At 38.2% G+C, this 23,481-nt stretch overlaps 1 pseudogene; it reads left to right on the top strand.

The window, feature by feature from the left end:
• Nucleotides 1–8,071: 8,071 nt before the first annotated feature.
• LOC125116972 (Y-box-binding protein 1-like) lies at nt 8,072–8,913 on the top strand (annotated as a pseudogene).
• Nucleotides 8,914–23,481: the final 14,568 nt, after the last annotated feature.

Raw genomic sequence — 23,481 nt, 5'->3', positions numbered from 1 at the left:
CTAGTGTCTTGGCTGCACGAGGGCCCTGAGAGTCAGTGTATTGCATGTTCATGGATGTGTGCGAGTGAGTGAATTATTGTGTGTGTGTCTCTCTGTGTGTGTTGGTGGGGGAGGTAGTGTTGGTGCTTGGCTGGGAAGTGATTCAGGGCCCTGGCTCCCGCATTCTAAAATGTGGCTACCCACTACTTTTATGAGGCATTGCTGGGAGCGGTCTTGCCCTCATTAATCTCTGTAATAGCAATAAATAGGCAATTAAGTTCTCCAAAGGATGGATGTAAGATTTCTTGGCTTTAGCAAAGCTGCACTAGTTGGAGTTAATGACAGGGAGCTGGAGCTTTGTATCTGGGTCGAGGCTTATTTTCAGGTTCAGAGAGATAATGACGGGCCCAGAGTGGATCAGTTTTGTCAGCTTGCAGAGCTCACCCTCAGGCTTGCTGGACAATGAGCTTAGCATCCTGGGGCTGTGACTACTTCATCTCTCTGAGGCTAGGATTTACTGAGTGGCTGCCTCTGCCTGAGCCCTCTACCAAAGTGTCACCCTTGCTAGCTAACTCCTGCTGGCCCTGGAGACCAAGGGAGGGGCTGTTCATGGATTGTGGCTCACACACTCTGTTCTTAGAATGAGCACCCAAATGGTGTAGTGAACTAAACCAGCACTGAAAATACTGATGATCTGATGAATTCTGGCATCTTCAAGGCCAATCCAAATCTTCCTGTTATCACGATCATTCTCACAGTTTTCCAGAGTGGAGTTTCCTTAAAGCTCTCTCTTGCCCATGTTATCTAGCTGTTAGATAACCTTCTTAAACATCCAGCTTAGTGCCTGATGCCTCTGCTCAGGAGCCCTTCAGGTTTCCCATTTTCTTCTGCACAAGGCAGGGTCCCCATCTGGGTAATCCTTTCTTTGTCAGCCCATCGTGCTTGTGTGTGCTGCCTCCCTCCTCCTCAGGGTTTCTCCCCGGGGCTTGCCTTTCCCTTTTGCCTTTTCTTCTGTTTTGCTCATTTTGAAGATTCTCCACTCTCTTCTTCCCTTAAACAAATCCTAGTTGTCCCTTGACAGTGATTATGAATCCCGCCTCCTTCAGGAAGTCTTCCTGGGCTGATCTCCAGCTCCACCAAGCCCTTGTTCCCTGTTATTACACAACTTAAACTTTATATTAACTTTGTAGTTTCACCAATTTATTGTGTGTCCTCAATCAGGTTTTTACCCAGTGTCGCTGCTAGTGCCTGGAAGGCAGAGATCAAGCTTTTAATTACTCAGTGGGATAGTTGGGAACATGGGCGAGGCAGCAGACATGAGCACAGAAAACCAAGAGCCTAGTTCTGCCACCTTCTACTTGTGGGAATTCAGGGAAATTACTTTTCTGTCTGTTAGGTTTTCTACTACTATAAGCATGAGAACCCTACTTAAGGTAGAGGCTGCTGTGTGCCACGTCCTTCCCTCCTGGGCACAATGCCCACAGCTCAGGCCCAGGGCTATTCATTGACCTTGCCTCTTTTTTCTCCAACTATAGTAATCAATAGAATTATGATAAATATTTAGCTCTTCCCTTACAGGCACAAAGTGGGATTATATCCCCTGCCCATTAGGGATGATTGTGTGATTATTACTTGCAATATTACAATAAAATGTGAGCATGGCTGGCATGTCACTTCCCAGTGTAAGCATGAATAACTGGGCCACATGTTCACAGGTTCTTCCCTCATGGTGATCACGACATGCATTGTTTCAAATTGTGGCTGACCCCTCAACCTGGATCCCTGAGTGAGGATGCAAGCAGAGCCTCCATCCTGGCCAAGAAAGTTATGTAGTGTGAGCAAGAAATCAACCCTTGTTATTTTGAGCCACTGAGATTTTGTGCTGATTTTTAAATTTAATGCAATATATAACCTAGTCTTTCCTGTCTGATCCACCGTATTCCTTAGTTTTTGCTCCTACTTCTCTTTTTCTTTGGTCTTTCTCTTTTCCCTGATCTCCCTGACCTGTAAGGAGTAACCAGTAGGTGGGTAACAAACCCCTACCCCCACTGCAAGCAGTGCTGAGAGTATGAGAAACTACTGGAAGATGGACTTCTGATACTCTCAACAGTGTGTCTCCATTGACTTCAGACCCAGTAAGTTCTTTCTGCTCTTCTGATGAATAAACATGTAGGAGTGCTTAGGTTTGACTAAACCCAGGCTTGGTTTTGGTTTTGTAGATGGTGATTCATTACTTCCCCAACATATCCTTTCAATATCCAAATCACGGTACTACTGAAATATGTTTAGTATTTGAAATGCTAGAACCAATAAAAAATCTGTAGTATATTTGAATTGATGTGAATTCCTGTGAGCCTTTGTGGTTTTTTTCTTTCATATACTTCCTCACTAATCTAATCTAAGTGATTATAACCGCCAAACATTCTCTTCCAAATCAGGATCTGAAAAAGTGAGTCTTTTGTGACATATAGAATAGAGAAAGCTGTTTTTTCTTTTATCTATTATACTTTTTTTCTGTTTTTCTTTTTATGGATGCATCTGTGGCATATAAAAATTCCTGGGCTAGGGGTCAAATTGGAGCTGTAGCTGCCAGTGTATGCCACAGCCACAGCAACACCAGATCTGAGCCACATCTGTGATCTTTGCTACAGCTTGTGGCAACACTGGACCCTTAACCCACTGAGTGAGGCCAGGGATTGAGCCTGCATCATCACTGAGATTTTGTCAGATTCTTAACCCTCTGAGGCACAATGGGAGCTGCTTATCTATTACACTTTTTGAAAGATATGAACAAAGACTTCCACAGGATCTCAGGTATGGTCATCTGAGAGAGCCTTAAGAGCAAACATCCTCATGGAATTAGGTTCACATTTCTTACTTTTCTCAGCTCCGAACATACCTGCCTGACTATGTCTCCGGTAGGATCTCTAAGAGGAATTTCACAAAGAAAAGAAGGAAGGGTGTTGACTGAAAAAAAAATGCACGACCTAAACATTAAGAATTATATTTTATTCAGCAGACTTGTGGAATTCAAACTCTGGAGACAACATCTCAGATAGCTCTGAGGGACTTCTATGAAGAGGTGAAGGAAGAGCCAGGATATGTAGGAGTTTTTCCAACAAAAACCGAGTAGTAGGAATATCAAAAGATTACTGTTGCTTAAAGGAAAAAACAAACATTTCAAGTTAATGAATTTAGTGCTTTTCTATGTATGGGAAGATGCAAGAGTTTGGGCTGATTGAAACTGTTCCTTTGATAGACACCTTAACTGTTTTCTCCATTCTGAATCCCCTCAGGTTGCCTAGTCAGGGCTGGTGGAGGTGCAGTTGCAGTCGCTGATGGCTTGAAGGCCACAAGTTTACTGACATGGCAGGTGGCATTCTTTGTCCCCAGAGGGGATGACTTTGCATCCCAGCTGAGAAGAGCAATGCTATGTGATTTTGTTCTTTGTTCTTGGCTCACCTAGGCTTTTCATTCACAAGCAAACTTGGGTAATGCTGTGTTCTCTAGCAATGTATCTGAGAAACTAGAACGTTTTTTTTCCTCACTCTATGACAAGACCCAGATGTGCTCAAATCAAGAGTCAGTGTGGGACTTCCCACTGTGGCACAATAGGATTGGTGGCACCTCTGTAGCACCAGGAGGCAAGTTTTATCCCTAGCTGGGAACAGTGTGTTAAAGCATAGGCCTGGGACCTCCATATGCTATGGGGTGGCCAAAAAAAAAAAAAAAAAAGAGTCAGTGTGGAATCCAAATCCCAAGATGGGAATCATGGTTTAGTTAAAAACCTAGTGAACATGGCAGGAGCAAGGAAAAGCAATTCAAATGTCCCCAATCACTTTGCTTGCTTGGACACTAGGACTTGAAGGATCAAATAAACTGAGGTAACTTCTTTCCCTAGAAGATCAGTCATAGGCAATCCAGCCTGTGGGATGGTACAGCTGTTTCTAGAAAGGGTTCCGGACAAGTATAATTTCTAGAAATATTTTTTTCATAGGAAATAAATTGTCACAAAATGTGAAATTTCCAGTGAACGGGCTCATTTTGTAGCAGCAGTTGGATGATGAACATGACCCTCTACTTTCTCAATTTGGATGCTGGATATGAGAATTAATGTTGTAATTTTTTAACTGAAAGAACCCCTGGAGACAGTGATGTAATAGCCAATTTAGAGATGTGAGGGTTTAAATAGCCATGACCTGAGAGAATTATAGCCATATTGACACATTAAAAGACGCCCCTTTCTCTTCGACTCAGCATGAGCGAGCACATTAAATGCAGAGATTATTCAGTTTTATAGGAAAATCATAATGTTGTATGAATACTGAGGAGTAAAAGGCTTTGGCAGACTGGGAAATTCTTCAAAGTAGAGCGCCTACTAATGAAACTGTTTAGGAAAAATTAAGGAAGTGAGGCAAAGTGAATGATTTTCCATTTTTCAAAGTGATAAAGTAGGCTCAGTTGACTTCATATTTACACGTTTATCCATGGAGGAGGAGGGGGAAGAGATGGAATTCATCTAGGAGACATTGGACCGAATCTCAACTCTGTCACTTTCAGCTGTGTTTCATCAACCAGATGTCTCAACTTCTCTGGGGCCATTTCCAGATCACTGAAGCTAATGCAGAAGATTGTTTTGGCAAACAAATTATGTACTTGAAAACACCATGTAATTTATAAAGAACATCAGAAATATGTCAATATGATTGTCACTATTGTTGCTTTTAATTTTTTATCTTTGATGGGTACCCAATCAATACCTAAGGGAATTTAATCTGAGTTGTTTTTTTTTTCCAAGAAGTAGGGTTGTATGTAATCTGTGTATGCAGAGAAGGTAAATGCATTGTTCTACTATTGTCAAAGTGAGGGTCAGTTTTATGTGTTTTGATTTGGCTAAGGGATGTGCTCAAGAGCTGGTAAAACATATTTTCTGGGTGTGTCAGCGAGGGTGTTTCTAGAAGAGATTACCATGTGAATTGGTAGACTGAGTAAAGAAGGCCATCCTCATAATGTGAGTAGACAGCATCCAATCTAATGAGGGTAAAGAGAAGGAAGAAATGGAGGCAGGGAGAATTTACTCCCTTTGCTTGAGCTGGGACATTCATCTTCTCTTGCCTTTGGACACTGACCCTCCTGGTTCTCAGGATGTTGGTTGGACTGGACTGAGATTGACACAATTGCCCCCAATTCTCAAACCTTTGGACTCAGACTGGGACTTATAGCATTGGCTTCCCTTATTCTCCAGCTTGAAGATGGCAGATAATGGGACTTCTTGGCCTCCATAATCCTGTGAACCAATTCCTAAAATACATCTCTTCTTATGTATATTTCTCTATAACCTATTAATCTTGCTTCTGTGGAGAACCCATACTAATATACTCATATTACTAATGATCAAGAGTAAGCTAGCCCCAAAGATCACTTACTCTCTGGGTAATATTACAAAAGGCATTGGAAACCCATCAGAAAACCCTGTCACCACAGCTCTCCTGTATGTGCAGGACTGGTTTCTGTATCTAAGAGAAACATTGTAATAAGTTGGAGAAAGCTGAGAGAGCAAGAGAGAGAGAGAAGAGAAGAAAAAAAAAAAACAGAAGAGGGGAGAGGAGGAGCGGAGGGGAGAGAGAATGTATAGGAATCAGAGGATGGAGACTCTTGCATCAAACCACATAGAGCAGGACTTCAGTCTGGAGTAAGGCAACAGGGGGTTAAAGTCTACAAAAACATGAGTAGTGAGTCCTGTGAATTTTGTTCACCTATTTCTTATAGGTCAATTTATTTGATGTGTAAATATGGGGCAATTTTAGAACTTGAGAAAAGTTTAGAACAAATTCTTAAAATATGTATATACACAAAAAGTAGTGAACTTTCTGATTCAGAGCCTCATCCTCTCTTATCCACCAATCGATCTCCCTGCCAGTTACTTCTTATTCAATCCACCCTTCACATTGTAGCCTCAGACATACCTCGAAAATGTGTATTTGATTGTGCCACCCCCAATTCAAAGTAAACATTTGTATACGCTTTCAAAATTATATATGTGGTTTCTCAAACTATTTATAAAGAGGTGATGACAGAAGATGCTGAAGACAAATGTTTTACTTCAAATATTTCACTGCATTGTAGAGATAAGACTGTACCAATACTTTTCTCTAACCATGAATATAGCTCATGAGTTATCCTAAAATATAACCTTTGCAGTGGTCCTTGGAACTAAAGAACATTGGAGGGAAACATTGAGCTTCTTCTAGGGGGAAATATTTACTTTCATTTTCTTCTTTCTCTTAACTTAATGGACATCAGAGCCAGTGTTGTGGCCATCCTGATGGTGTGGCTATTTGCTTTAGAGAAAGAGCCTGGATATTAGAGAGATTCATTTGTTTATGTCAGCATTAATTCTGTTTCTTTGTGACCTTCCACTTGGGAGGAAGTATTGGGCAGTTCAGCCTCTTTAGCCAGTTACAATCTGTCATGTTGCCCTAGGAACTCCTAACATAGGTATCTTCATGATGCCACATAATCACAAGGCCACAAGGTATTAGGCTGAGACTTACCCATGATTCTGCCTCTCATTTCAAATTATATGCAGCCTCTTTATCTAAATGAGCTGAACAGAGAGTTGAACAAGGGGCATCAGATGACAGCGTGGTCCAAATAATACCCCATCAGCAATGTAACATGCCTGAAATTGGCTGTAACACTTTCGACATAATTTGAGCCCCTGTCCCCATGTAAAGACAATTTCCCCCCAGAGAAATGAAAGCCTAACTGAATAAGTCACACCTCCACAGAGAAAATACTTTCTTAATTAGATACAAAACTATATTTTGTCTCATTGTTCCAAAAACTGGACCCTCAGGTTCTTGGTGAGAGCTCTGCCATTTGTTCCTTTCCCAACTTTTGTCTTCCCTCAGCTCTCATGTTCTAGAAGGTCTGAGTTGAGTTTTGTTACTCCAATGTAGCCCAAACTCTCTAGAAGTTATATTCATGATAATCCTTTCTCCCTTGAGGTCCTTTTTTCATTCTTCTCTGTCAAGTGCTTCCTTCTTACAAGCAGGTTCAGCCCACAATTCAAGCCTGCTGCCAAGACTATACCTTTTCCTCCTCTACTATATGTAGGGCCAATACTTTAATTTCCTGGGTTAAAAGGTCTTTTTTTCAAAGAGAAAAAGAATTAGGGTGGAGGAAACCACAACTGGAAAGCAGTCACTTAAATAAGCAGGTATACAGATCTAAACATGAAGATGTTAAAAAAAAAAGACATCAAAATCATACAATGTGGGAAGGAAAGTAAGAAAATATAGATTCTTTTTAAAAATATTTTAATGATGTGTTCGAGCCTATATGACTATCAGACAAAAGCAAGCAGATATAGGAAGGGGTTAACATACTTAAAAAACAGGGCAAAAACAAATCAAAACCAAACATTACATTCAGGAGTTCCCGTCGTGGCGCAGTGGTTAACGAATCTGACTAGGAACCATGAGGTTGCAGGTTCGGTCCCTGCCCTTGCTCCGTGGGTTAACGATCCAGCGTTGCTGTGAGCTGTGGTGTAGGTCGCAGACTCGGCTTGGATCCCGCGTTGCTGTGGCTCTGGCGTAGGCTGGCAGCTGCAGTTCCGATTAGACCCCTGGCCTGGGAGTCTCCATATGCCGCGAGAGCGGCCCAAGAAATGGCAAAAAGACAAAAAAAACAAAACAAAACAAAACAAAACAAAACAAAACCATTACATTCATAAAAACTGAAAAGTACTCAAGCATAAAATAAATGGAAACCATTCAACCCAAAAAAGAAAAGAAGAAAAGAGAAACAAAAAATCAACTGGAAAACAAGGTTTAAAATGGCAATAAATACATATCTATCAATAATCACCTTAAATGTCAATGAACTGAATGCTCCAATCAAAAGACACACAGTGGCATATTGGATAAAAAAGCAAAAACCTTCAATATGCTGTCTACAAGAAACTCACCTTAGAGCAAAGGACACACATAGATTGAAAGTGAGGGGATGGGAAAAGATATTTCATGCCAATGGACAAGACAGGAAAGCAAGTGTTGCAATACTCGTATCAGACAAAATTGACTTTAAAATGAAGGCCATATATTATAGACGCTATCCATGTCACAGAGCTCCTCCATGGAATTGCAAGCAGAATTGCCAGAATAGTGAGAGTGGGGGAAAGAATGGGTATCAGAGAGTGCTCCTCAAGGCCAGGCCCAACAGTGCTGGCCCTACTGGCTCTACCAGGCCTACCATAGGCAAAGATTCCCACCTTACCACATGAAGCAACCAGACGGGCAGCTACCACAGTACTCCAACCCTCCTGTGCATGGAGAAGGGATGGAGGGTTCTGATAACCATGGTGCAGGAGAACAAGGGACAGAGTGGGACAGAATATGTATCAGGGCTATAGACCACGATTCCGCATGGGTCCTCCACTCCAAAGACAACCCAGAGACTATGGCAATGAAGAAGATAAGTGGACTTGTGGTTGCCGAGGGGGAGGGGGAGGGGGAGGGAGTGGGGTGGATTGGGAGTTTGGGGTTAATAGATGCAAAATATTGCCTTCAGAATGGATTAGCAATGAGATCCTGCTGTGTAGATCTGGGAATTACGTCTAGTCACTTATGGTGGAGCATGATAATGTGAGAAAAAAGAATGTATACATGTATGTGTAACTGGGTCACCATGCTGTACAGTGGAAAAAAAATTGTATTGGGGAAATAACAATTAAAAAAAAGAAGATAAGTAAAATCAAGGAGGTGAGACCCAGGGTCAGCAGCCACTTCAACATCCATACCACTGCAACTTCAATTATAGGCACAGATGCCCAGAAACCCTAAACCACAAGATGGCAAAGAGACAAAAGCAGAGGAGCCACCAGCTGAATATTTATCTGCTCTCAAGGCTGAGCAGGGTGGAAGTGAATAAATGCCATCTTACTGTCTCTATCATCAATCAGTTTAGCAACCAAGGAAGAAGAAATGAATATGAAAGTCCAGCAATAAGAAATGAACAAAACATTGGAGCCAAAGACATTAGGTGCTTCCTTTTTGCCTGTTGACCAAATAACTAGAACTATATGCTTTATCTATGCAGCATAGGGTTTTTATTATTTTTAGGTAAGATGTCTCTTTTTGGTAATGACAAATGTGTTTATGTGTTTGCATTTGCTGTTTTATTTTTTTAAAGTCTGGTTTTTCTAAAGACAACTTTAAAAGTTTTTAAATTGTTTTCATATCTGTTCAAGTTGAGATTTTTAAGAACCTCATTTTTAAATTGTAATAAAATTTTATAGCTTGATTTTTTTACAAAAAAAGTCAATAAACTGAAAGCACCTGTTAATAAAGGTCCTAAATAATTGTCAATAAATAAATAAATAAATAAAAATAAGTTTTGCACATGAGAAAAAAAAACTGAAGGCCATAAAGAAAGATAAAGAAAGACACTATTTTAAGATAAAAGGATCCATTCAAGAGAAGGATATTACAATCATTAATATATATGCCCCTAATATCGGAGCACCCAGATACCTCCAGCAAGTACTAACATACATAAAAGGAGAAATGGATGGGAATACAAGCATAGTAGGACATTTTAACACCCCACTCACATCAATGGACAGATTCTCTAGACAGAAAATCAGTAAAGCAACAGAGATCCTAAAGGACACAAAGAAAAATTAGACTTAATGGACGTTTTCAGGACATTACATTCAAAAAATCAGAATATACATTCTTCTCAAGTGCACATGGAACATTGTCAAGAATTGATCACATATTGGGGCACAAAGATAACCTCAACAAATTTAAGAGTATAGAAATTATTTCAAGTATGTTCTCTGACCACAATGGCAAGAAACTAGAAATCAACCACAGGAAAAGAAATGAGAAAAAACTGACTACATGGAGACTAAACAACATGCCACTAAAAAACCAATGGGTCAATGAGGAAATCAAAAAGGAAATTTAAAAATACCTCGAGACAAATGATAATGAAGATGCAGCCACTAAAAATCTATTGGGTGCCACAAAAGCAGTGCTCAGAGGGATATTCATAGCAATACAGGCCTTCCTCAAAAAAGCAGCAAAATCTCAAATCAACGACTTAACCCAACACTTAAATGAATTAGAAAAAGAAGAGCAAACCAAACCTAAAGTCAGCAGAAGGACAGAAATCATAAAGATCAAAGAGGAAATCAATAAAATAGAGATTCAAAAAACAATAAAAAATCGATAAAACCAAGAGTTGGTTCTTTGAAAAGGTAAACAAAATTTACAAGCCTCTGGCTAGACTCACCAAGAAGAGGAGATAAAAAACTCAGATAAACAAAATAAGAAATGAAAAAGGAGAAATCACAACAGATACTACAGAAATACAAAAAAAAGATGAGAGACTACTATCAACAATTATATGCCAACAAATTTGACAACCTAGAAGAAATGGACAACTTTCTAGAGACAGCCTTCCAAAATTGAATCAAGAAGACATAGATCAACTGAGCAGACCATATTAGAAATGAAATTGAAGATGTCATAAAAACACTCACTACAAATAAAAGTCCAGGACCAGATGTCTTCACAAGTGACTTCTACCAAACATACAAAGTGGAACTTATACCCACCCCCTTTAAACTTTTCCAAAAGGTTGAAGAAGAAGGAACACTCCCAAAGACATTCTATGATGCCACCATCACCCTAATTCCAAAACCAGACAGATACCAACAAAAAAGAAAACCATCGGCCAATATCTTTGATGAATATAGACACAAAGATTCTCAACAAAATTTTAGCCCACCAAATCCAACAACATATAAAAAAGATCATACACCACAACCTGGTGGGATTCATCCCAGGTGCAGAAGGATGTTTCAACATATGCAAATCAATCACTGTCATACACCACATTAACAAAAGTCAAAAACCATATGATAATCTCAACAGATGCAGAGAAAGCATTTGACAAAGTCCATCATCCATTCATGATAAAAACTCTTACTAACGTGGGTATAGAGGGAAAATACCTTAACATAATTAAAGACATTTATGACAAACCCACAACAAATATAATACTAATGGAGAAAAGGTGAAAGCCTTCCACTAAAATCTAGAACAATCAAGGATGCCCATTCTCACCAATATTATTCAACATAGTATTGGAAGTCCTAGCCACAGCAATCAGATAAACAAAAGAAATAAAAGTCATCTAAATAGAAAGAGAAGAGGTAAAACTTCTTGTCTATTATATGCAGATGACATGATACTGCATATAGAAAACCCTAAGGACTCAACCCCAAAACTATTTGAATTGATCAACATGTTCAGCAAAATAGCAGGATATAAGATTAACCTTCAGAAATCAGTCACATTTCTGTATACTAACAATGAAATACTAGAAAAGGAATAAAAAAATACAATACCTTTTAAAATTGCACCACAAAATATCAAATACCTTGGAATACACCTGACCAAGGAGGTAACGGGCTTATATGCTGAGAAATTTGTAGGTGAGTCTTGCCTCAAGTTTTTTCCTGAACGTGAATGCAGACATTTAAAATATGTAAGGAAAAAAATCACATGGGGCTGCAATTTTTTTTCTTTTCTATTTTGCCAATTCTAGCATGGAATTTCCCAAAATCAGGAACTAACGTGCATTTGGAATCTGTTATTTTGAAACAGAAAAGTAGGAGATAAACTTCAGAGAAATTGTTCCTAAGTTGCCTTAGGGGATTGGGAGAGCTTGGGACAATCATGGAAACTTTGGTGGTAGATGTCTGCAATTTGGATGTGGGACTTCCAGAATTCCTAGGGTCACATGCAGATTTTTAACTGGATAGCCATGGCAAATGATGGTCAGTGGGGAGCTGTTAAATCATTAGTATAACACTGCAAACTGGATCTCCTTGAGTGACAGTGAGTTACTCATGTAGATTATGAGTTCTCAAAATAGCACCTTTTCCAGGGCTCCCTTTTGAGTGACCTTGGAAATATCAAAGGCACAGAACACGGAGACCTATGTGTCTATTTGCTGCCTTCAACAGAGCTCTATTACAATAAGTGGTGCTGAATGGGTGACATTTTCTAGAAGGGTAATCACTAGGGTCACACTGTGCAATTAACACTGGAATTCAGACTTTAGCAAGAAGTTTCTACCTAGTAGTCTTGGGGGTTGGGAGAGTCAAGATATTAAAAGTATTTCATAACGTTGGTCATCTATGCTGGTGTGAACTAAAATTAGCATCTGTTCTAGGCTGTTGGTGATCTCAAATTAGGAGCATTTCAGGGAAGAAAGGACACAGAAGAAGTTATTCCTGAAAGTCAAATTTTCCTGTTGAGTAATAGACTCTGTTGCCAAGTTGGAGATATTAGTCTTTCCCCAAAAGGGCATCTTTGAGGCAGAACTAGGTAAGGAAATTAGCCACTAAAATGCTAATTAACTCCATGATTAAATCTGTCATCTCAAAATGAACAAAGAGTCAAATCAATTGCACTAATAAAGTAGTTGTCTTTATGATTGCCTGGGGTTCTAAGCTCAGAAAAATCAATGCCTACCTGGCCTAAACAGAACATGGTCCAGAAACTTAATAGCCTCTAAGAAATGCTTTCTGTAATGCCTGTCTTCTCAAGACCTAAACAACCTAAACATTGATATATGTGGAAACTGAAAAGGTAGATAAAAACATGTCATCAGGCCTGATTTGAGGAAAACTAGGAGATTGTGTTTATATAAAAGCAAAAAATGTAGGGTGTTTTGAGGAGGAGGAAATGTATTGAGTGTTTCCAAGCAATCGAATAAACACATGGCCTTTGGTAATTTTGACAAGATAATTTTTTCCTAAATGATAAAGGCAGAAACCATGATAATATGGGATGAGGTATCAATGGGGAGTGAGTAACTAAAGGCAGTATATCTGGAAAACCAGAACATTTAGATTGAGCTATGAAGGGAATAAGAGAAACAAGGCAATGGGTAAAAAATAAAGTTGTTTTTTAAACTTAAAAGTATAACATCATAAGCAAGTATGTATGTTGATGGACAATGTGCAGGTGAGAGGGAGAGATTTGTAGTCTGACAGAGAGGGAGAACTGAAGAATAAAATTCCTGAAGACAGCAAGAAGTAAAATAATTCAGACAAAGGGCAGATAAACTGATATTTAATAGGAATTTCCACATTTCCTTATTTGTAATAGGAGTGAAGAAGAAGAAGGGTTCAAGTAGGTTCATAAATTTGGGAATTTTAGGACATTTGTGTGCCTGGCTTATTTGTCCCATTGATGTATGAGGGGGATCATTAGTTGAGAATGAGAAGGGTTATGAGAGGCAGAAGGTGATTAGAAGGGAGGGAAGAAGATATAAAGGAGTTACTTTGGACAACAGGAAAATGAGCTTATTGGAGACACTTGCAAGGATCACTAAACACTGTTGAGAGTCTGACTAAGGTTTGGATCTATGAATAATAAGGGCAAACAAGTCCAGCTGGATAGAAGATTTCCTTCATCAAGGATCAGGTAATAAAGCTTTGGGATTAACTAGGTGACTTGAATAGGAAAAGAACACACATGAAGCGATGAAGTAGTAAAGTGAGTTCCTTGACTGGTTAGAGGAGAAGGACTGAGTGTTCTGTAACATTGGGACTTCAAGAAAATGGCAAGTTCTTTGAGAGAAATTATTGTGGGGTGCATCTAGGCAGGTGCCCCCAAGGATCTGTGCATCCCCAAATGGCACAGAAGAGTAGCCTCTGGAACTAGAAAGCACTGACTACATTAATTTGGACAATGAGCATCTAAATACTAAGATGTATGCACAGAGGTCAATGACTTCCTGGTGCTACATAGTATTTGTCATAATCCTATGTTGGCAATTCTCAAGGATTGCTCAAGTTGAATTTCTCATTTGCCTGAGAGAGTACTTAGACAAGATCGATTTGATTTCATCCAAACAAGGAAATAAATAAATCTTGACTCTCCCTATGTATTTCAAGTCATACCTGGTACTCTATGATGGAAAAGTAAAGTGTGATAAGAGGTTATAACAAAGGACCTGGTTTCCAGTGGGTGGTCAAGGAAGTCTTCTCCGAGAAAGTGACATTGAAGCTAAGAATTGAAGGATGTATAGGAGTTAACCAGCTGAAGAGAGGAAAGTAAAAGTGAAAATCTCTAAGACAAGAAATAAATTGATGTCTTCTATGATCTAAAAGAAAGTGTGTGTGTGATGTGAAACGAACAAATAGAAGATTGTCGCTGATATGGAGGCAACTTGGGCAGGGGTCAGATTATGTAGAATCTTACAATGATAAGCAGAAGTCATTTCTAAAATGTCCTCTGAGAGATTCATGGAGAATGATTTGAACAGAGGCTAGTACAATAGTCCAGTAGAGAAATGATAGTTGCTCGCAGAAATGATGCAGTGATGTGAAAACATCAATAGCTTCAAGACCTGTCTTGTCAATGGAATTGACAGTACCGAATTGAGGAAGAAGTATAGTCACCGTGTTTCAAGAGTGTGCTAATAGATCTATGGCAGTCCCATGAACTTAGATAAGAAACTCTTCATAGTAATAGATTTCATATGTGAGGAAGGGGGATAGTAAGAGTGAGGTCTAGACTTTTATGTTGGAGAAGTCAGTGAAACATCCAAATGGAGATGTGTTATATGATTCTGGGAAAGGTCTGAGTTGGCAATATGCCTCAATAATTGCCAATCTAGAGGTGCTATTTTAGCTAGGAATAGATCTAGGGGTAAAGTGTATAAGGAGGGAAGAAGATCAAGGATTAAGCCCATGGAATTCCAGTATTTAAAGACTCACAAAAGAGGCAGAGCCATCAAAGGAGACTCAAAAGAAGTCAGGAGAGCCTTTGAAGGAAAATGAAGATACTGTTTCCAGAGAAGCTAAGGGAAGAAAGAGAGGGTGAAGGGGAGAGACTAACATTCTGCCATGACAGCATTAAGGCAGCCCTAATAATACATAAGTGAATGAACCTGGCTGTCTTCCAATTAAATTTTATTACAAAACATGTGATGGGCTATAGCTTGGCAATCCCTGACATCCAGTACTACTGAAAAACCTGGTAAGATGAGAATTGAAAATTGCTCATTTGATTTATCTGCAATAAGACCATGATTGTCCTCATTAAGATAATTTCAGTTAATTGGTGGGGGCGAAGTGTCTATTGGTATCTACTGAAAGAATAATGGGAGGTTAGGAAGTGGAAGCAGTTTATAATTTGTTCTGATGAAACAATTTTGAGGTGAAGGTAATTAGGGTAGTAGAAAAAATGAGTTATGGGACTAGAGAATTTTTTTTTAATTTTTAAAAGAAACTAGGGTGATCAGAATAATCCAGAAGAGTGGAGTGGAAAGTGCCCTAAGAAAATGGAATTGGAAGATAACCAGAGTAACATGGAGTATTTGGTTTTCTAATACTTCTTTGTAACAAGAGGAAAGGTGAGGGTGGCTGAAAGTGCAGGAAGTTGTGGTCAGTTTGATGGGAATATGGGGAGTTTTGCTTCTGACAACTTCTCTTTTCTATTTTTCTTTATGAAAGAAAATATTAAGAAAAAACATTCCCCAAATAGTCACTGTCAGTGGGGTACTGGGTGGAGGGAGAGAGAGAAAAAAACCAGAGATTTTAGAAATTTAAACTCTGTATAACATAGTTATAATTAAAAAATTGGGATTACATTGTTTAACCATTTAGGATATTCCTCGTCTTCTGATATATTTTTAAAAAGTAATGTGTTGAACTCTTTTTGCAACAAAGTAATTTTATTGATAGCCATTTCTTTAGGATAGATTCTCAGAATTAGAAAAAAATTTCTATTTTTTTTCTCTTTCCTTAAAGAACTATTTTTAATTTTTTTTAAGTAATAGCCTCACTTGCTAAAACTCAATTAGAGGAGAAAAAATTATAATAATGGCTGGGCTAAGAATGCTGCAGTTTACTAGATATAATCCAGTGCAAATTATTGAATTGGGTTTAAGAAAACTTCCGTTTTCTAAAACTGAAGTACCAGCACCACCAGGGGATTAGGCTGAATATGTGTGACTGTGTGTAGAACAGAGTTCAGCACCTTCAGATCTGGGGCTCCGTGTTGACTTAATCTGAAAGAGTCTAAAGTGAAAGCAACAGTCTGATCTAATTTATCTTCTTATTAGGATTTTGGGTTGATGAAGTATGTATAAATTCTTTGAATCTATGGGGATTGTCTTCACTACCATCATTAAGAAATCTATCATCGAGAAAATTAGAAGGCAGGATTCAGTGACTAATCCTACAAATAATTAGTATTTTCATTTTCCAGAGCAAATTAATAAGTCTAAAAAATGTTCACATCTTTTCCAGGCTAAAGCATTCAATCAAGCTTGATGATTTAATTCAATCTGCTTGTTCATTTTTTTAATGAAAAAAGCAGATTTTGTATTTTTTTCTGCTACATTGAAGTCATTCAGTATTTTACTCATTCATTCAGCCAACATTTATGAGCACCCACAATGTCAGGATGGAGACACAGATGGGTAAAATTTAAGATGTCCATGTTTTGTGGATGAGAGAGGGGCACAAGCAGAAAATTTCACAACAGAAATATGCACAAGACATCATGGGAGACTCAAGGAAGGGGTCCAGGAGGGAATGGGCAAAAATCCTCCCCAGAGGCAGAGGTGTGCAGTGTGTGGGCTGAGCTTTACAGGATGAGGAAGTTGTCAGCTGAGTGTGCTTCCTGCTAGAACGTGGAATGACCTCCTTGATTTAACATCAGATCAATAGGCTCACTTGACCATGATGACACAGTGAAGATTGCTACTACTTTTCTTCTTTTTCTTCCTCTTCTCCTCCTTCTTCTTTTAAATTTATAATTATTTTGAACATTTATCTGGTAGCTTAACTGCAAGACATTATACACTTCTGATGTGGCCTCCCAATTATGACCAAAGATTTCCCAGGGCTTTTCCTCACATTCTTCTCTAGGAGATATTGCTCAGATTCTTCCATTTACCCATCCATCCTACATCGTTGCTTTAGTCTTCTGACAAGTTTTTTTAATCCATTCATGTCTCTGCATCAACCCCTTAGATGAGATGGGACATTTCCCCCGAGTGCAGATTTGATCACAACCCATCCTCATTTAAAACTGTGCACTTGCTTCTCATTCGTAATCTCATCCATAATCTGCATCCCTAGCAAATTTCCATGCCAATTCCTCCTCCCTCTGTAGGTATGAAGGGATGGCTCAATATTATCTTCTATTCACAAACTTACTTCTTAAATGATCTATTTAAAAAAAAGGACACACACACAACAACCTTACTCCTTTTTCATGTATGACACAAAAATGATTGTATTATAAAAAAGCTCCTTTCTTTTTTTTTTCACTTATCAGTATATCCTGGAAATTGTTCCATATCAGTTCACATAGCCCTTTTGCATTTGTTGTTGAAGCTGTTGTTTTCTGCACCTGTGGCATGCGGTAGTTACCAGGCCAGGGTTCAAACCCTCACCACAGCAGCAACCCGAACCACTGCAGTGACAGAGTGACAGTGCTGGATCCTTAACTCCTTTTGCCTTATTTTTTAAGCCTTCATAGTACTTCATTTTATGAAGGTAGTTATTCAACCAGATTTCTACTCATGAATATTTCAGTTTCTCATCTTGTCCTATTATAATCAATGCCTTAATAATCTTGGGAACAATTGAGAAAGTATATATTTTGCATATTTAGAACTGGGTTGGATTGTTCTTCATCTCTAATCTTGCTAGACCCCATAGAAGTTTATTTCCTTTTTCAATCCCAGTAATTTTGTATGAGAGAGTCTCACAGACCCACTGAAATGAGTCTATTGCCCCACTTTTGGAATTTTACTAATCTTGTAGTTAATAAATACCAGCTCATGAGGTTTTCATATATTTTTTCTTATTATTAGTAAAGTTGACCATCTTCTCATGTAGTTAAGATCCATTTGCTTAACTTTTTTGGGGGGGATATCTATTTTTTTTTCATTTTTTTCTATGTGGTCTTTTCCCATTTTGTCCATTTGGGTGTTTTTCTTGATTTTTAAGAGTTCATGCTATATTTAGTCTTTTGCTTGTGATATAGGTTGTGATCTAGGTTGTAGATATTTTTACATACTGCAATTGCCTTTGCTTATGTGTATTTTTTTGCAATTTAAAGGTTTATTTTTATGTAGTCAAATAATCAATCTTTCACTTTATAGCTCTTAGATTTTGAATTATATTTTTAGACTGAGTCATATTTAAAAAATTTTCCCCTATCCTTGGATGACAAAGAAAAATTTACACATTTTTTTGTAACTTGTATAGTTTAATTTTAAAATTTGGTTATACTGAGTATAGTTTGAGATATGGATCCAATTTAAGTTTTTCTCAATGATATCTGGTGGTCACAGCAACGTTTTATATTTTCTTATTTTTGCAAAAGAAACAGTGGAAGGATATATTAGGGACAAGCTGTATTAGAAGAGGGATGGATAGGAATACAATGGAGGGATTGTGGATGGGAGTGAGTATATATTGTGTATACAGTTTTATATTATTTTAACTTTTTTTTTGTCTTTTGTCATTTTAGGGCTGCACCTGTGACATATGGATGTTCCAAGGCTAGGGGTCTAATAGGAGCTGTAGCTGCTAGCCTACACCACAGCCACAGAAACACCAGATCTGAGCCTCGTCTGCAAGCTACACCACAGCTCACGGCAACGCTGGATCCTTAACCCACTAAGACAGTCCAGGGATCAAACCCGCAACCTCATGGTTCCTAGTCAGATTCGTTTCCACTGCGCCACAATGGGAACTCCATATTAATTTAACTTTAAACCATATAAATATTTTATATATTCAAAAATTAAATCAAAATAGAAAAGTCAAACCCATAAGTTGAATGTAAATCAAAACAAATGAACCTAATTATATATCAAGTCGATAACATAATTACACAGGGGAAGTGATTATTTTAAGTAACTTACAAACAGAATGCTCTTACTGTGCTTTTTTTGGTTGGATGCACTCTACAACAAAACAAGGAAGTATGCAAACATCAAGGCAATCATGCTGAAATAACCAAAGAAACAGATTGATGTACCTCACACTGGACGGATTTACGACAATTTGAGCACCTAAAAGAATAGTGATTCTAATTGATTAAAATCCTTTGAGTGAAATTATCCATGTATCTACTGTTATACAAAAACTAAAAGAGTGAAATGGAAGAAAAAAAAAGGAAGAACTTGTATTAAAATCTACAAACTAATAAATGGAAAAAACATGATGTAATTATAAAATCATTATTTTGAAAACTCTAATGTAATAATTGAAGGCATTTGTTGCCAATGAATATTAAACCTACCTCACAAAAGTGTATTGAACAGGTTCTTCATATGATGACAAAGGATCGCCCTCCAATTACTGCTGTAATTACATGGAATAATGAAGTGAGACCTAAAAAAATTAAAACTCTACATGCTTCTGTTAAATTGTTCACAAAAATGGCCCATTGCCTCCTTCCCTGTGTCTACCCCCCTTTGCAAGGTGACTTTGCTGCAAGTGCCATTAAGAAGTTGTGCCATTAAGAGGTTGTGCCTATTTCCCCACTCTTTGAGTCTAGACTGAATTTATGTCTTTCTTTGGGCAACATAATACAATAGAAGTGATGTTCTTCCTTCTGTGCCCAGGTCTCAACAGGCTTGTGTGTTTCTGCTTACTCTTTGTGTTTGTGTCATGCTGTGAGAACATATCAGGACTAGCCTATGGGAGGATGAGAGACCACATGGGCAGAGTCAGTCCATTTGTTGCAGACAAAGCCCCAGATATGTGAGGTCATTATCAGTCAACCTGTAGCTGGACAGAGGTATTCGAGTGACTCTTGTCTAAAGACCTAAGCCTAGCACACTCAGAAGATCTTCACAGCTGACCTTCACACTCCTGCTTTTAAACTAATAGATTCAGAGGTGGCTTGTTACAAAGCAAAATCCAGCTGATTCAGACATGAGCCTAGGACTGTAGAAACATTGGATTTGGGACCAGGCAGCTGGAAAAATTATGAGCAATTAGTTGAATGTGAAAAACTGATAAGGCAATTGTTATCAAAGTCTGGATAAATAAAACTCTATATCATGTAGTAGTGAATCCACTGGGAAAATGTTGCCTTTAGTAATTGGAAGGTTAAAAATGTACTTAATGAACTTGTCATTTGGTTTATTTTCACTGCACATAATAAGGAAATTCAAGGGATGCATGGTCTAAAGTTAGAACAGCTTAGTTGCAGGAGGGAATATCGAGGGACTAGGAGGGACATGAAACCCTTTCTTACATCTAGTCTTCTCAACCAGTAAAATATTCTTGAGGTAGAATATAACCTAATGGTATAGAAAAAACTAGGATCCCTTAAGATCCCTTATCAAGATGTCTGAAAGAACTGAGGGGACATCTAAAAGAACTTTTCTAGCTATAAACATGATTTATAGTAATCTAAAAAACATTTTCTTAAAGAGACTTCCATGCTGTGAGTTAAGACAGAAACATATCTCAAAAACAATTGTAAGTATGACTCTTTTTTTTTTCTTCTCCAAATGGAGTAGAATGTATTGGGATATATAGAAAACCTTTAAAGTTTTAGGAGACTTATTTTAAGAGCAGAAACCTTACTAACTGAATTCAAAGGGACTCAGATGTTATCAACTACATAAAGGCCTTTGGACCTCCAAGTTTCCACAAGAAAGAAACAGGAAAAAAAGTTACTCGGCTACATTCACAGGCTATATCTTGTATCTCTGAGGGTGAAGCTAAGAACCCAGAGGGCAAAGCCAATTGCATTGAGAACAATGGATTTGTGAGCCATTCCCAGGATTAATAGAGGACAATGAGCAAGATGCCAGACCCAGGGAGCAGAACTAGACTATAATCAAGAAATATTTCCTGCTCCCATATTTGAGCATTTGGTAACATTTGTTCAGTGGGATTTTAGAATTACTATGGACCAGAGAATATTATGAATTCCCATTTTTATGTTTTAAATGGAAGCCTCTATTGTGGTTTGTCCCATTCCTGTCTCGTCATAATTTGTTAGATGTGTGAAGGCAAATAACTTAAACTGGATGTAACCAAAGAGAACCCAAACTTTTAGAGTAAGGGCTAGATTACAAGAAGCTGTTGGAAGGACAAGGTGGTTTTTCATATAGGAAAGTTGTGAATAATTTTGATTAGAGGGGAGACTATGATAGATTATTTTAAAAAGTGGCAACAATTCTCATTTTTATTCACATTGCATTATTCTTCCCATTGAGATATAAATTCCATTTCCCTTCCTCTTGAATTTGGGCTGGACTTGTGACTTGCTTTTCCCAGTAGAACTCAGCACAATATTAGTGGACTGATTCTGAATTCAAGCCTCATGAGGGTGTGTGTTATTTCTATGTACTGTCTTGAATCCTTGTCCATCCCTGAGAACAAGCTCAAGTTAGCCCGCTGAGTGATTAGAAATGACAAAGGGCAGTGTGAGCCCATGTAGTCCAGCCAAGAGGCCAAACATGTAAGAGATCTCAGCTAAAAAAGCAAAGCCAGCCCTCCCAGTTGACCCACAGAAGACTGCAAATGCTTGAGTGAATCCCACTGAGAAGATCTGAGCCAGGCCTGGCTTTATCAGAACATCACAACTGACCTGCACATGCATGAGGTAATAAATGGTTTTTTATTAAGCCATTAAGTTTGGGGAGGCTTTTTCATGCAGTAAAAACCAACTGATACATTGCTAAATGTTGAGGAACAGCAAGGTAAATAAAAATATGTGTTCCAGATGGTATCACTAGCCAGCAGAATCAATGCCAGCACCTACCTTCTTTGGATATTTTATAATAGGAGACAAATCAACCCCTGTTTATTTCAGCCACTCTAAGTAGGATTTTCTGTTACTTGCAGCTAAATTAATTTCAAACGGATACCTCAGCTTGTTTTGTCCTGAGTGCACTTTTCTTTTTACTTGCCTTGGGCAAATTCATCTGGATGTATTTAATGCCTTTCTTAATTCATAGAACAAAATAAGTTCTCACCAAGTATTTGTTAAATGAATTGATGAGTGAATGGTTTGGCTGATGATCTTGGGATCTTTGTCTTCATCAAGCAACACTTCTGGGGATTCAGGTCATTATTTCCAATGGTTTCAGAGTCATTAAGCCTTAAAAAAAAAGGTTCTCTCAAATAGGACATCTCATTCAGTTACTAGTTTTCTGCCTTTTTAAAACAGGAATTTGATGGATTAGGATATTTATCCTGCACTTTCAGCCTTTTTGTTTTCTTGGAGAAAACTGCAAACAAAATTGTCATTGCTATTAGCATCAGTACAAGTGAGTGGATGAAGTACTTGAGCAGCACTCTACATTTTGCTCTGTCAGAGTTACTTGCTTCACATCTTTAAATTCACAATATTTCTGGATTTAATCCATCAAATGGATGAATTATATTATATACCAGTACACTGGGACGGCAGGGGTTATCTCTTGAATTCTGAATGCTTGAGGAATTAGAGCCATGTAAATGCATTTTCTCATTGTTATTTTCTATTTTCTGTGTTCCCACACACACTGCCACACGCTAGGGTGGGAGACTGTTTTATTGTACCAAAAAGACTTTCAAATTAGACAAAAAACACAGAGAACTCTGCGATAACCAAATTCAACTTTATTATATCCTAGGGAGTTTTTGAACTGAGAAAGGCTTTGCATCATAATGGTGGGAGGGAGGGACATGGACTTGAAAGTTGGGCAAGTCATTTAAACTGATTCTAGCGCAATTTTCTCACCTGTATAATTGGGTTAATAACAATCTCTTCCCTTTACAGGGACATCATTCTGAGAATAAAATGCACAGGGAAGAGCTTTGGGAATTATAAAATCTATGAAATAGGACTTGTTTTTGTGTATCATCCCACAGAATACACATGCTCTACCATATGCCTTCTTATAGCTCATAAAAGTCTGTGTTGAAGAAATGCCGACAGTTGATGAAAAAAATACAACATTTTTGTTCATAGAAATCTTGTTTTCTCTTATATATTGAATATATGAGATTTGAGAACTTGCCAATTCATGATCATTATCGTTATTATCATCAATGGTTTGTGTGCTCCTTTTGCAAATTAATTTTCCTGATAATATATTTGGGACTGTAAACTGCATTTGTGTGTTGCTATCTCTAATTACTAAATCAGAGTACTAAATGATCCTGATGTGGTTTTGAGGACCACCTTGGGCCCTCATATGGTCAAAATGCCTTGACGAATGGCACATGCCTGATCTGGGGTGATGGGGAAGCCACTGGATTGCAGTCATACCTGGATTTAACTATAATTCTGTTACAAGGAGGAAATCTTGGCCCTCACATTAGAAGGGAATCTTTATTAATGTGAATGGGGAAAATAGAAGTTTTAAGAAGAGAAGTGGGAATTCCCTTCGTGACTCAGCAGTTAACGAACACCACTAGGATGGGGGTTTGAT

Source organism: Phacochoerus africanus, chromosome 15, assembly GCF_016906955.1.
Source record: "Phacochoerus africanus isolate WHEZ1 chromosome 15, ROS_Pafr_v1, whole genome shotgun sequence".
Lineage (NCBI taxonomy): Eukaryota > Metazoa > Chordata > Mammalia > Artiodactyla > Suidae > Phacochoerus > Phacochoerus africanus.
This window is presented reverse-complemented; position numbering and strand designations above follow the sequence as displayed.